General features: G+C 37.5%; 1 protein-coding gene across 1 annotated transcript in view; it reads right to left on the reverse strand.

Annotated features, from left to right (window-relative positions):
- The window catches only part of LOC105264830 (blood vessel epicardial substance-like), a 30,339-nt gene that overhangs the window by 5,616 nt on the left and 10,558 nt on the right, over positions 1 to 14,165 (reverse strand). The gene's annotated exons all lie outside the window — the stretch shown is intronic.

A 14,165-nucleotide genomic window follows, 5' to 3' on the forward strand; every position in this document is an offset into this window, starting at 1 on the left:
CAACCCTACGTCGGCTACCACCCGCTGACAGGTGACGCTGCGGGAACCCAGGATTCAAGATGCTATCACCTCCCCACGGGACATCGAGCCCACTCCGCCCTTTCCTCTTAACATTATATACTGTGAACCCGGGGATTTGAGCATGCCCGGTTCTGCTTGGTCATATCCTTGGGGATGACTTTTTCAATCGCCCCTTCAGATATTGCGAATTTTTGGTATTGAGGGAATCGAATGTTTTCGCAAACATGGCATTAGTTTATTCATTCATTCATTAATAATAAATTGATAAAAAATGAATAGTTGGAAAATTGTCTCACACGATCTTGTCAATCAATTAGATGAATAATTAGAAATTTTTTATGAAAACCTTACACTCTTCATTTATACCGATCCGTTTTCACACGCTCAATGGTCTCCAACTACCCAGTAACATCGATCTCACCAACAATAAGGTCTAAGTTTAAGTTCACTTTCTCAAAAACACGAGCAAAGTTGTTGCGAGCTCCTTACAGTCACTAAATCTTCCACGTGTCGTTCAAACTCGATTGCAGAGAATAGCAGACTCAACTAAAATAAAGTTCAATCCCACTCAAATCTTATGTACTCTATCCGGACAATTTAAACTTCAAACTGAATCTCGTGTCCGCGGAGGGTGGAACACATCTACATGAACTTTACACTGGAAATTTCCACCAAAAAAAAAGTTACATTGCAACATTTATCTTGAGGGTGTCATGTATTGCTTTTTTTTTCTAACGAGAACAATACATGTGTTGGCGATTTTTTTGTTTAAGCTTTGCAGACGAAGACGTTTTTCGTGATCATTAAATTATTCATGGCATCCTGTTGACAAACAATCGCTTTTTGTACATCCCTTTTTACCCCAATTCTTCAAATTGCTTTGTTCCATTGGCACATCAACTGCTGAAGTCCTTAGCGTCAGCTTTAGACTTCTTCCCTGCTACAGGCTCACCATTATTTCTCCCCTAATGACATCCTCAAGATGGTGTGAGCACTCTTTGACTGGATCTCAATAGACATTCAGGGCAAAATAGAACCTGTTTGATCGTCGGTAACTCAAGAACGACTCAATGGAGTTCCATGAATTTTATCTTATTCGAACGGTATTTACTGAAGTTGAAATAAAAAATCTGCTGAATTCAAATCGCTTTATTTGACAAGATCATATTGCAAATGATTAAAACGCATTCGACATGAGCATTCAAAGATCTAATATATACGGTTGAAAATCTCTTGAAAGTCATAAAGTAATTTAAATTTTCTGTAATGTGAGTTTCAATTGAATTGCAATTAGAAACGGCCACTGAATTTCTTCTTTATCGTAAAAATTCAAGAAAATTACGGTTTTCAGGGGAAATAAGAATGAGATGTAAATGAATGTCCAATGTTAAGTGGAACCATGAAAATCGAGAATTACCGAAATACTCAGGAAATTAACCGATTCAGCAATGACTTCCGCAGAATTTTCATGTTACTTTCTCGTTGGTACAAATTTCAAGTTTTTTCACTTGAAATTTCAAGCGTAATTTTCCAAAGATGTATCAAATTAAATTAGCATGTCCTGCAATATTAAAAAAATACGCAGATATTTTTTTTTCCTATTCTGTTCATGCAGTGACGAATATAATCGATATATAATGAATAGACTTTCACTAGACTCCATATCAGAGTTTCTACCTGACTCGCTATATGAAATCCCTAAAAATAGAGGCAGAAGAACCTAGACATATCGAAACAGATGAAATATCGAGTCGAGACTGGATGCAGCTGTTCAGTGACACGGAAACAATTGTTCCGCCAATAGTTTCCCGTGGTCGTTCGACTTTTCACTCGGTCCATTCACCTGCTGCATCGACTAATCTCCCAGAAAAGGGTCAGGCCAGTGATTTTCCGCATTCACGATCGCCGGAAGTGCCTCAGTATTTCGTTGTAACTGCGTATGGAGGTGAAATTTATGAGCGCGAACTTTACAATTTTATTAACCATCGGAAGGAGCTTGCGACGGGGTGCGGTTCTCACGGTTTCTCACGTGGTTGGAACATGGGCCCTTCGGCGAGGGTGATCGATATCCGGAGAGCTATCCAAATATAGTCGCAGGAGGAAAATGGATGAATCTTTTGCTCGAGAAATTGCTTTCGACGAGATCATGTTTGAGGTTCCTGAGTGAATATTCAATGTTTGATATTTAATTTTGAGTGGATGTAATTGTCGATTTTGTTAACAATTTTGAAAGGATATTGCATAAAGCTGGTTAAATTTATTAATCAAATAATTTACGAAGTAATTGAACAGTATTTTCATAGAATTGTATAAAAATTTGTGATTCTTGAAATTATGATAGAATTGTTTCTGACTGAAAATACAATGAGAGATATATTTAGAGATGGCACTGGGGTTATTGCGAATGGTGAGGATCATGCGCATTAATATTCATCGCATTTGTTTATATTGACACGATGATTTTCTCTGATATAATAGATTGATTCTGAATAATAATCATACCACGTAATAACTGTCTCATAATTATTCGATCACACCGCGCCCACCTGTCGCCTACACTGCATATTCTAGTAAACAGTTGTATGTAGCGTTGCCAATCCGGATAGAAAGAAATATGGCACCTCCCGGTGCTCTGGCAAAAGTTGACACGAAGTATAACGTACTGCATAGAAAAGTTTTTGTCTTTGAAGATATTTTCGAAGTCTTCCGATGAATTTCTGAAAGAATTGGCGAAAGATGTTTTCGTGACCCAGAAATATTCCTTATATTCGAGTACAATTTTTTATAAATTATATAAACGACGAAGAAAATATGGAATATTTTCGTAAAAAATAGATACAATTGTTTTTTGGGGAAAATTTTGAAGTTCCCGATGGCCTGGGGCAGTGGGTAAGACCGTGGTCTCACTGCGGATAGGTTTCAGGTTCGATTTCTGGGTGGAGTTGTGAGATCTAACGATTTTTAAAGTCTGGATCAATCCCCACACGATCTTCCTGACTTGAAGCAATGTAAAATAAATATAAATAAATATAAAAAGACATGTTAAGAAAAATTTATAGAAAATTCACACTCATATCGCAATAAAAATAATTTTATGAAATTCTTAGAGAAAAAAATACATTTTTATACGCAAAACAGTGTAATGTATGGATTGAAAAGTGGGAATTGTGAATTTATATAATTATGGCATGTTTGGTAACGCCGTGTGTGATTGTGATCAGGGAATGTCGGTGTTGCACACTCAAATCATCCGAGCGTATTAATCATGATAATGCAGGATACAGCCCCTCGTACAAACCATCGATCTGCCTGATTATCGATCTTCAATGATGAAATGTGCGATAAAAAATATTAGAAATTGGTATTGAAATAGTACCATTTGCGTGACATTTCATATGGATGAGTAAATTTGTCAATCAGCCAAAGCCACACCAGCGAAAGTATAATTACCGTTATTCCAACATGATGATGATATATAATTTCTTGCGAAAAAATAAATCTCAAATATCATTGAAATTAATTTCAGTGTAAAATAGCTTTCACCCGCAAACAATTTGAAACACCTGCGAATATTCATAATTAATTTCTTCTTTTCTCCGACGAAATTAACTAAATTGAGTAACTGACGCATAATAATTGCTGATTATTATTAACAATTATGCAATATAACGCCAGTGGGAAAAAATTACATGAACCAGTGGGAAAATTAACGAGCCCGAATAATAAAAAATCCCGTAAAAAATTAACGATGGCGAGAGGTCGTTAAATTTCAGTCGCTTGTGATCGCCGAGCGTTATAATTAGTCATAATTCAGTGTTTCCGAACGGTACTAGGGCTGTATTTCCGAGGCACTGGCACTTCCTGTAACGACATCACACACACTATCCCCCGAGGCAATCCCCAGGTCTCTCTCACCCCGAGATTGTGCAGAACTAGTGTTGGCCCGGAAACTCGTTAGGACCTCCGCACACTCCCATCGTGGTGAGGTATGTACCCTCCAATTTCCCTGAATTTTCACGGACATTTCCCCATCCTTTTTTTCCTCCGCTATACAGGAAGTACGAATTCATTCGCCAGATATATGAATCAATACGCCATTTTTTCGACAGAGGGAATAATAAAAAGCCCGCAATTCAGGGACTGAACACTGCAGGATTCAGGACAAATGTTGAGAGATATTTGACATGCAACGAACATGTGAATAAATAAATGAAGAAGTATTCAAATATTTATGTGTAAAACCGACGACAGTGTGCCACATAAAACAGAATCAAAGAATATATCGTATACTCGAAAGTTTTAAGTGGCTATAAAACAGGGAATAAAACCCTTCATGCAGAAATTCTTAATATCGAATGTGTGCCACACGAGAGGGCTTCTGAGCAAGACGCGAATCCGAATTTACATACCGAATTTTATAGTTCACCTTTTCAAGGACGTGAAACTGTGTATATTTTGTGAGATTAGAATTTCGGAGGGCAATATTACTCGTGGAATTCAGAATGTGCTGTGGAAACCAACACGGAAAGGAGAGATTTCAGTAAAGTACACCAGACATTCGCTCCGAAATTGAGTGGGGATGTCACTGGTTAGAAATTTTTTGGGACACTCACCGCAAATTTCGGTTGAAAATTAACAAAGCGCCCTGCAATTTTCCGGGGCACCTGAAATCCGAGAATTCCAATGGCATAGCGTCCGATTTCAATTACTCTCTACCGCATTGAACAAGAGATTGCATGTCGCACAAAGCGATGCACCGAAGTTTAAGGACAAGTTAATAGTCCACTCGATAGATCGAATTCTCCAGTAGCTTTGTACGCTCTTCACATTGCAGTTACATCCGCCCGGGGATATTGCAATATTGCGGAAAATTTTTGGAAAAAAATGCGGGAAAAATTGCGGCAAAAATTGCGGGAAAAAATGCGAGAAAAATTGCGGGAAAAATTGCACCGAGAAAAAAAATGCCGGTGAAAAATGTTGAATTATCAATTCGTGGGAATAATGAGGATGCAACAATGGCAGAAATGTCCCCAAGCAATTGGCAATCAATCAGCCATTCATAGAATATATAGTAATTGAGGTAAATACCCAGCGATTTTTATTGGAAACAGGAAAAAAAATGCATGCGCTTTTTTTTCCGTTTATCAATGAAAATGTTGCATCATTTACAGAGAAACCGAGAACGAATGTACAAAGAAAGAACGAGAAAAGCACAAACTTGAAAACTTCGGAATGGCGAAGGCCGATAAGCCGAGGTTTGTACCCCTTCATTTAACCATAGAATTCCAGAATCAGGAACAATAATTCAGGGCTGTGGGCTGACGCGAGGGTGTGATTAACGAGCATCGAAAAACCATAGCCGTGAGACCGTGAAATTACGAGTTCAACTTCGCGTTATCGATTTCTCCGTTTGCGGATTAAATGAAAACGTGTTTCGTGTCCAGGAGTTCTCATTGTTTTTCACTCTCCCATCGTGGGTATTCGAGGTCAAGAGAGACTGGAAGGGAGAATAAAATCCTGTAAACGTGTCGAAAATTCTAGACGGGTGGCCTGAAAATAATGGGAGAAGAGATCGGACAGACGAAATCGATTGGCGATACGTATGGGGATATGTATCTCGCGACACCCACGTAAAATAAAATAAAATGGGAGAGCATAGATTTTTTCAATCTCAACACGAAAAGACTCTGCCAAATTGTACTCCCATAAAATTCATTTTAAAAAACCGACGAAATCAATTTATTTCCTGATATCAATAAAAATTCATTCTCCTTCAAGGACGGATTGACTTCAAATAAATATAATTTATTATACTTTAATTAAATAAAACTTATTTTTGGAATCGCCATTGTCTTATTTCAAGTACCAGAAGAGAAAAAAAATATTAATAGGTATTTTCATGCGATTGAAATAAACGATTTTTTTGATTGCATGAGACGCCTATAAAAATATATAATAAATCTATATTAATCTATATTAATAGAACTATATATTGATGAGGTTGAGAATATTTGTCCTAGATTGATATCTATCTGGGGTAGAACCAGAAAAGAAGGGAAATAAGTGGAGAAGGGGACACGCTCGTCCAAATATCGGCTGGGGAAATTTTCCATGGAATCTCTCGAGTCGATGGTTAATCCTGCGATCGTATCTCGAGCGTGCAAGAATGTCCAGGAATCGATCACCCGAAGGTGAAGGGGTTTGTGAAGAGGGAGATGAAAACTCCAGAGGGACCAGCAAAATAACAAGATCTACGTTTGTACTCTCTCGTACGCGAAGGTATTTTTTGGCGGGTGTCCAACATCACCCGCTGTCACCGCTACGAGTGCCAAGTAAACGCATCTAAATTATCGTTACGGATCTTCCCCGGTACCAAGAGGAGGGAAAAACGGGAACTCATTTCAGTGTCTGCCAAGAGATTGGTTTTGATGAGAAAAAGGGCTTTTTCGGATTTCCCGTTTACATGCAATCGCTTTAAATGCACCTGGATGACCTTGATCTCGTTTATGAAGGTATTATGCACATAATTTCGGTGAAAATGGGCTAGACCTACTGGAAGCATCTTGATAATCTAATCATAGGGAAAAGAATTATTTATTTCGAGTCTTATCCGGTTGTTTGTTCAAATTTTTTGTCAACTTACAGTGATGACCTACATATCTTTAAGCGAGCGGGTATCAGCCATCTTTTATCATTATTTTCTCCAATTTCGTCGAAGGAAAATTCACGTTCCCTGAGTATTCCGTCACATCAGTTCAACGACCTATAACCCGTCGCGACGGTCTGACGTCAGCCAGATGTTACCGTACTTCCCGTCAGTCTCGAAATCGAGACACATCCACTAGTACACGGCAAGTAGTAACGGATGACAACACACAGACGGGGTACGGGTGTCAATGAATTTATGTAATAGATGCCTTCCCCCTCGAACATACGGCAGAGACGGAGGACTTATTGTTATCTTGCTCTTGACGTTGGCAATGCGATATTCAGTGATGCGCCTTTTTCGCCTACATTTTGTTCCGCTGATAAATCTTCCAGGTACCCCGTGGAGTTTCCAAGCGAGATATCATGTTCAATATTTCCCCAGCGTCGGATGGTCCGTTATTCTTGCGAATTGTATAATTCTACCGCGAGGATGAACTAAATCGCGAGATGAATTGTTGTGAAAGCGTGGGGAATTGGATCAAGTCGCGGAGGTAATCGTTCAATACTTCTTCCACAAAAGAAAAATAAATATAAAATCAAAAATTTATTTTGAATTGTTACGGTTTACGACTGAATTATCAGTCATCATAGTATTTTTTTATTTACAATACGATATTCATCTACATGAATCTACCAGAACCCCAAAAAACCATTCCCTCTCCCACATTCACTCCCGAAAGTCAAATTTAATCGGAGATAAAATCGAAACAACTGTTCAACTCGTTCGCTCGTCATATCCATAAAAAAAAATATCCCATAAAGTCATTACTCTACATCATTTCAAAAAAACGGGATTTCCTATCCGATAAAATCTAAACTGAACGACAAAAATGTAAGATGACTAATAAATACATTGAAAAAAAAACCGTACGGCGAAATGAGAAAAATAATTAAATATGAATTACCCTCCATGGGCATTAATCATCACGTATCAAATTCAATCAACTAGAAATTAATGTAAATAGTTTTTCACAACACCTTATTTTAGCGATAATTTCAGAGTGAAAACCCGAGTATATTAAGCGAAAAGAGGAATAAAAATAGAACAGGGCACAGGGTCACGATCGTGACATACTCTTAAGTACTGATATTATCCGGGAGCCTTAAGGTCTTGAGGACGTCCGGAAATTGCGTTTAACGTCGGCTCGCATGTTGCCCCTGATTATTCAAATCGATTTAACGTACACAAAGGGAAAGGTATACAATACTAACGACTCGAGAATGAGGTGAATATATATGGAGTGAGGAATTAACATGGCGGGTAGTTTAATCATCCGACGATTACACCGATAACTGCGACCCCGATAGCGAATCATTTTAAGACGTACAAAGTTTATTTAAGGTATCATGTCAAGATGCTCCAATTTCAATTATTTTTTGTAAAGGAAACATTTGTTTATGCTTGCACGAGATCGCTGAGATGGATCGTTAAAAATTTCCTGAACCTTCAGCCACAAGGTTATCTGGATTTTCAAATATACGAGTTTGAATTAAATTTCAATTAAAAACGATCACTAAATTTATCATTTATCTTGAAATTTCATAACAATTGGGTTTCTCGTGTTAAATAATAAATTATTTTTTAATGAAAAATTGAATTTTCATCAGTCAACAGAAAATTTCAGTGAATTCTCACTTTATTCTGGATATACCGGACATATTGTACATCGTATATCATTTTTTATCATTTTTATGTATAATATAAATAAAGTATAAATAATAGTTTAATATGATATTATAAATGCTGTGACTTTTGTCGGTTATTTAAATATAATCAAAATGGTTGTAACCGGATGAAAGTGGAGAAAAAATATATTTCAATAGGCATATCAAATTGAGTCATAGAAATATTGGTCTTCAATTCATAAATGATTTTTAATAGATTTATTGATGACTCTAAATAATTTTTCATAATAAGTTTAATATATTTTCATAATATTCATAATATCTATGATGGAAAAAAATATCCATAGAAAAATATCCGAAAGAATCCATAATATCTATGGATTCTCGTTACTGATAAGGAGATATGGCACTTTTTGATCAGACACGAATCCCCATGATCGCAATGACATGCAACTGACTCCAGATCACCCATAATCCTTCAATTGTTAACAATAATTCATTGTTTCGCAGCCAGATGAAGGATTAAGGTTATTAATATATTTTAAACAAACGTTTAAGAGGGACTCAGTGTGAAATATCTTCCTGAACGTGAAACACCAGATTTATGAATAATTCCTATACACACGCGATATCTTCGATAATATATTTTCAAACATTAGATGTTTGACCCCACATGATCCCCACGACCTTTACCTATTCTTCAAATGAACTCCATTTAAAATAAATAACTTTTTTGCGTTGGACCTCGAGAGAGGGCTGAGCCCCTCCCCGTGTTAAATAATTTCCCGAGCACCAAAAATTCGGTTCTTAACCCACAGGCGATACTTTAAAATCCATTTTCAAGGGCGATTCAAAATGCATTAATGTTTTAAATGATTTATCCGAGTGGGGAATCGCACAAATTATTTTCAACATGAGGAGTCACGAAGTCGTGACCGCAAAGACATCCGTGCACTCTGGTTCGTTGAATTCGTAACCGAAAGTTCCGACCACAGATACAACCACCGTATGCCCGCGACTTCACCCCTATAAACTAACCGCCATACACCCACATCCATAAACACAATGAATTTAACGCATAAATCACCACACCCCGGTGTGACGTCACGTCATTCACCCTGACCCGGAGTTGGCTGGAGATGGAAAAGTATAAGGCGAGTGTTACGAGGGCAAATGCTCCCTTTTTCCAGAGAGGCGGTGGCCACCCACTGGGTCACGATCGAGTTAGAGTATATGTGAGTCACGAAACGATCCGTGATTTAAATCATATGCTTCGTACCAACATACGATTGCACTTACATCAATCCAGAGTACACTCAGTGATAAAAATTACTCTCCACTATTTATATAACGCTATCTTAACTTTGACTAATCTGATACCAAAAAAATATTTATTTCTTGATATTTTTGAAAAACTTCAAGTTTCCCGCATCCTGCAGCTACAACAGCCAGAAAATTAAAAATTCTATAAAGAGATATGATGATAATGATCATTATATAGAAACTGTGAGTTATTCAATTGGAGAAATAACCTTTTAAAAAATATATATTTTTATCAAGTAAATGAATACTTGGCAAAATAATTTTTCTTAGTGTACCCTAAAGTTGAATATAGTTGTGTTGCTCGTTAGACACGAAATGCAGAACCAGATATCCCGAAATACTGAATCACCCGATTTTTATTTCCAGTCGGTTTGAGTTATTCTATGATAAATCAGGATTTCTAGATTACATCCGTAAAATAAGTTCGATGAAGATACGTTCGGCTGAGAGGATAGTCATGCAGTCACGACATGTGCCGTGACAGAATATGTCACCATTTTTTTATCTTGACAATTGTCATTTCTACGGTTATTTCTTCTTCGGTGTAATAAGAAATTTTTGGATATTCCGAGGGAATTCATGATAAAAAAAAATTGCAGCGAGCAATTAGAATAATAATTACAGTAACGGTAGTTTATGGCGGAGAGGGATAAAATCCTGGATAGTGGGTTAAAATACATTTCATGTTGTCTTTTATAAAATTAATTTCCCTCTTCACCCCTAATATTTCTTTTTTCCTGCAGATGGAGAATGTACTCCGAGCTTTCACCCACGTGCAATGAAAATTTATTGCTCGAGTGATAAATTTTTATTTTCTGCTTTTTCGAATCACGAAACGAAGAGGCAGAACAGCTGGGAAGATAACGCAGTTATGGCGATATGAAATTTTCAATTACCCTAGCTCAAGAGACATTGATCGAGCCCGAGCTTTTCTCCCTCAAACTCGCCCTATTCCTTACGTTCGGAGTTCACTGGCTGTCAGATGCTGATATAACTTCCCACATTTTTTCCGAGGCGCTTTCTTTTTCCCCAGTTGCACGTTCACTTATCAATAGGTATGACGAGTCACGCGATTGCACGTTTCAAAGACTAACGGGTGAAAATACTCTGATTTAGCAAATAATCAAGGAGTATTCATTTTTTTCTCTATTGAACAAGTAATTTTCTTTTTAAGTTGTATACAACAACTTAAAAAGACGTCACTTGATTTTTTCACATTTTTTTATTACTATACTTCAGGCATCTCGGTCGGGAGAAAATATTCTCCAGAAACGAAATCTTCCTAAACATGAATATTTATCGCGCAACGAATACACCACCGCGGGTAATCTAGGCCCGCACTTGAATTTTCCATCGGAATCTTCTCGGGCTTTCTTTATTTATACAACTTTCATAATTTTCCCGATCTTTTTTCCATCGGATAGAAGAATAAATCCCAAGCGTGCCACCATTTATTATTTTATTGGATGAGCCGAGGAAAAAATATTCAGATTTCCCCCAACCGCTTGAAACCGCGATAAAAATAATCCTAAATAGCGGCGCTTTAAATTCAATTTTAAATTCAATAAAAGAACGAATTCAAGTTTAAGTTTTAAAAAATATTGTTGAAAAAACCATAATTTTTTTGAAAGATAAGAACTCATTGGGCTCGAATGTAGGTCATATTAATTTACGATTCCGAATAAATCGAATACATCAATCGATTAAATTTCTTCCCCGATGTAAGATCAAGTGTTAGCAACAAATAGACTAAACCCGAAACACCGGAGCCTCGCGAAAGAATAGTTTTCTCTCCCTGGGAATATATTCAACCGCAATATGTGGGGCAACTTTATTGCATCCGGAAGAATGCCCACGTGAATATCGATGGTTCCCCATTTCTGAAACAAGCCGTGCTGAATAAACTCTCTTTTTCCCCCTCAAAAAAAAAATCACCATTTTCCCGCATTCTATCCTCAAACCCAACATTATTCAGCCGAATACGTAAATAATCCGAGACAAAAGTAGAAACACAAAGTTTGAACCTTAATCTCAAACTCGGTACAATTATCGTCGCCCCTCTGTGCGAAAGTTGACCTCAATTAATTTTTCTCCCATTCAGTGTTCACTTTTTCGCAATGGTCTCATCCCTGGCGGTTTCAATATATATAAACCGGGATGAAAAGTTTTTAACGAGCTATCCGTTCTTCCGTTTCCAACGCTAGAGTTTTCAAAGTGGGACATGAAGAATATAATCGCTAACAATCGTGTGAATTTTCCGGTGGTAAAAATTCCCTTGTTCGGGGAAATGTCGTGCAGGAATGCAGATGGATGGGGGAAATTCTCGAAGGGAATGACTTTGAAGTGAGGAAAATTCCACTGAGTTGTTGGTAAAAGAGTAAAAAATCCACCGACAGCGCGATAGGTGGAAAGTCACACGCACGATAAGCCTCCAGGGGCAACAAGTGTCCGTAGTACCTCAGGCTAACAAGTAAGTACAAGTATTATGACCGTCATATACTTTAGCCCCCGCGGTCGCGTCAGTCATCGATTGCCCGGGTGGCGCGATTTTTTTCGCTTGGAAATAAGAACGCCCACCCAATATAGATTAAAGGACATACAGAGAAGGGAATTATTTAGGAAACTTCTAGTTGGAAAATGCTGGAAAAATTCCAGCTACACGAAGAGAAGCGATTTACTATTTTCCATTTCCATTACTCCATTCTATAAAATTTTTCCATGAATTTTCGGAGGACAAATAAAAAGATAAGATGAGAAACAGAATGATAAAACGTATGATATAAAAATCTCTGAAAATCTCGGAAAATAACTTTCAAATTTTTTTTGCACGTTTTGGAAATTAAAATATAGCTCCTGCGGGTGTGAGAGCTATTTTCCTCTGGGTAGGGAGCATTCCAGGGCTGGTACTTGAATTTTATTGAGCGAAAGGATCTTTTTTCTCCTATTTCTATGAAATTTTCACACCAATCGCCAGAATTACTGCTAGCAATCGCTATAAATTTTACGTAAATGGCACTAGAATTTTCCAAAAGAATTTCTTTTCGCATATGTGATGAAATCTGCCTGAGTTCCATATTTGAAGTAACGCCAGGAGATGTTACGCTTCGTAAACAGACTCCATGCACCAGGCCAAAGGATCCTCCGGAGGTCTCGGTATTCTTCTTCTGCAGAAGAAGAATACCGAGACCTCCGGATGACAATAAACGAGTGTGTGATGGATTTTAAGAGACAGTAAACGGGAGATGCGCTCGTAAAATCATGCGGAGAACATGGCTGGGAATGGCTCATGTCTTGTCCGCTTGTTCTTAGAGTTTTACAGCCACTGGGAAATTACAAACGTGACGCCTTCATGGTTGCATTTACAACCTCGTTCGTCACTTTATCGAGTGTAGGACAACTCAGAGAATGTCTATAATCTCTCCAATTCCTAGGCTGATTCTTTCCATTTTCCGGAGTTAACTGAACTCGGTTAATTGAATTTAAAAATTCATAACCATATATTCAACAATAAAATTCTTTTTTTTTTAAATCAATTAATTTATCCTTATGTATGGGGTATTTAAACCTTCCCGACTTCAAACTCATGAATTTCTAGATTTAAAATTGGATGGCTTTTTTTGCATTAAAATAATCTATCGTCAAGCAAGTATACTTTATACTTGATTTTAGTATGTTCTACTTTCAAAGTGATACAAGACTTTTCAACACTCCTGCACGGAAAGTTCGCACTTTGCTCCCTGATGAGCGGGGGAAAAGTGAGTATTTCCCGCTCTCGGGTAGAAAGGTACTGCGAAGGTGGGAAAGTCAAGGTTCACCCTAGGGCGGAAAGTGTTCACTTTCCTCCATATTCGCTTTTCAGACAACAACATAAGCATGTGCACCTCGAGCGGGAAAACATGGCTTTCCGCCCTTGATGCACAATATAGTATTACTGGTCCGTCAACAGTTTTGAAATATTGAATTTCGGTCATTTGCTCTACTGATTATAATATTCCCATTAACATTTTTTGAGCTCAATTAAAATTTTAAAATTTAATAAAAACACAAGAAAATGAGACGGTAAATGACATAGACATTGCATTTCTTACATCATACCTTGATAATTCGGTGAAATAATTTTCTTGGAGTTCGTAGTGATTTTTCAGGGTGTATCCTTGAACCCTGAAGATGTGTATCAAAGAGGATTGTCTGAAGTAGAGGCTCAGTTCTGGGGGTTGGAGTGACCCCAGCGGCATCGTAGTATTGCACCCCAAGAGAGGGAGGGCGCCACACACAATGGGGGTGTCGTTCCGTCATGAAAATCGAGGAGGTATTCACTGAAATTTGAAAATTCAAAATTTTCAAAAAAGTATCAGGGAGGCATGGAAGTCAAGAAGGCATTCACTGAAATTGAAAAATTTAAAATTTTCAAAAAAGTATCAGGGGAGCATAAAAATCGAGGAGGTATTCACTGAAATTTGAAAATTCGAAATTTTTGAAAAAGTATC

Source organism: Fopius arisanus, unplaced genomic scaffold (assembly GCF_000806365.1).
Source record: "Fopius arisanus strain USDA-PBARC FA_bdor unplaced genomic scaffold, ASM80636v1 scaffold00025, whole genome shotgun sequence".
NCBI lineage: Eukaryota > Metazoa > Arthropoda > Insecta > Hymenoptera > Braconidae > Fopius > Fopius arisanus.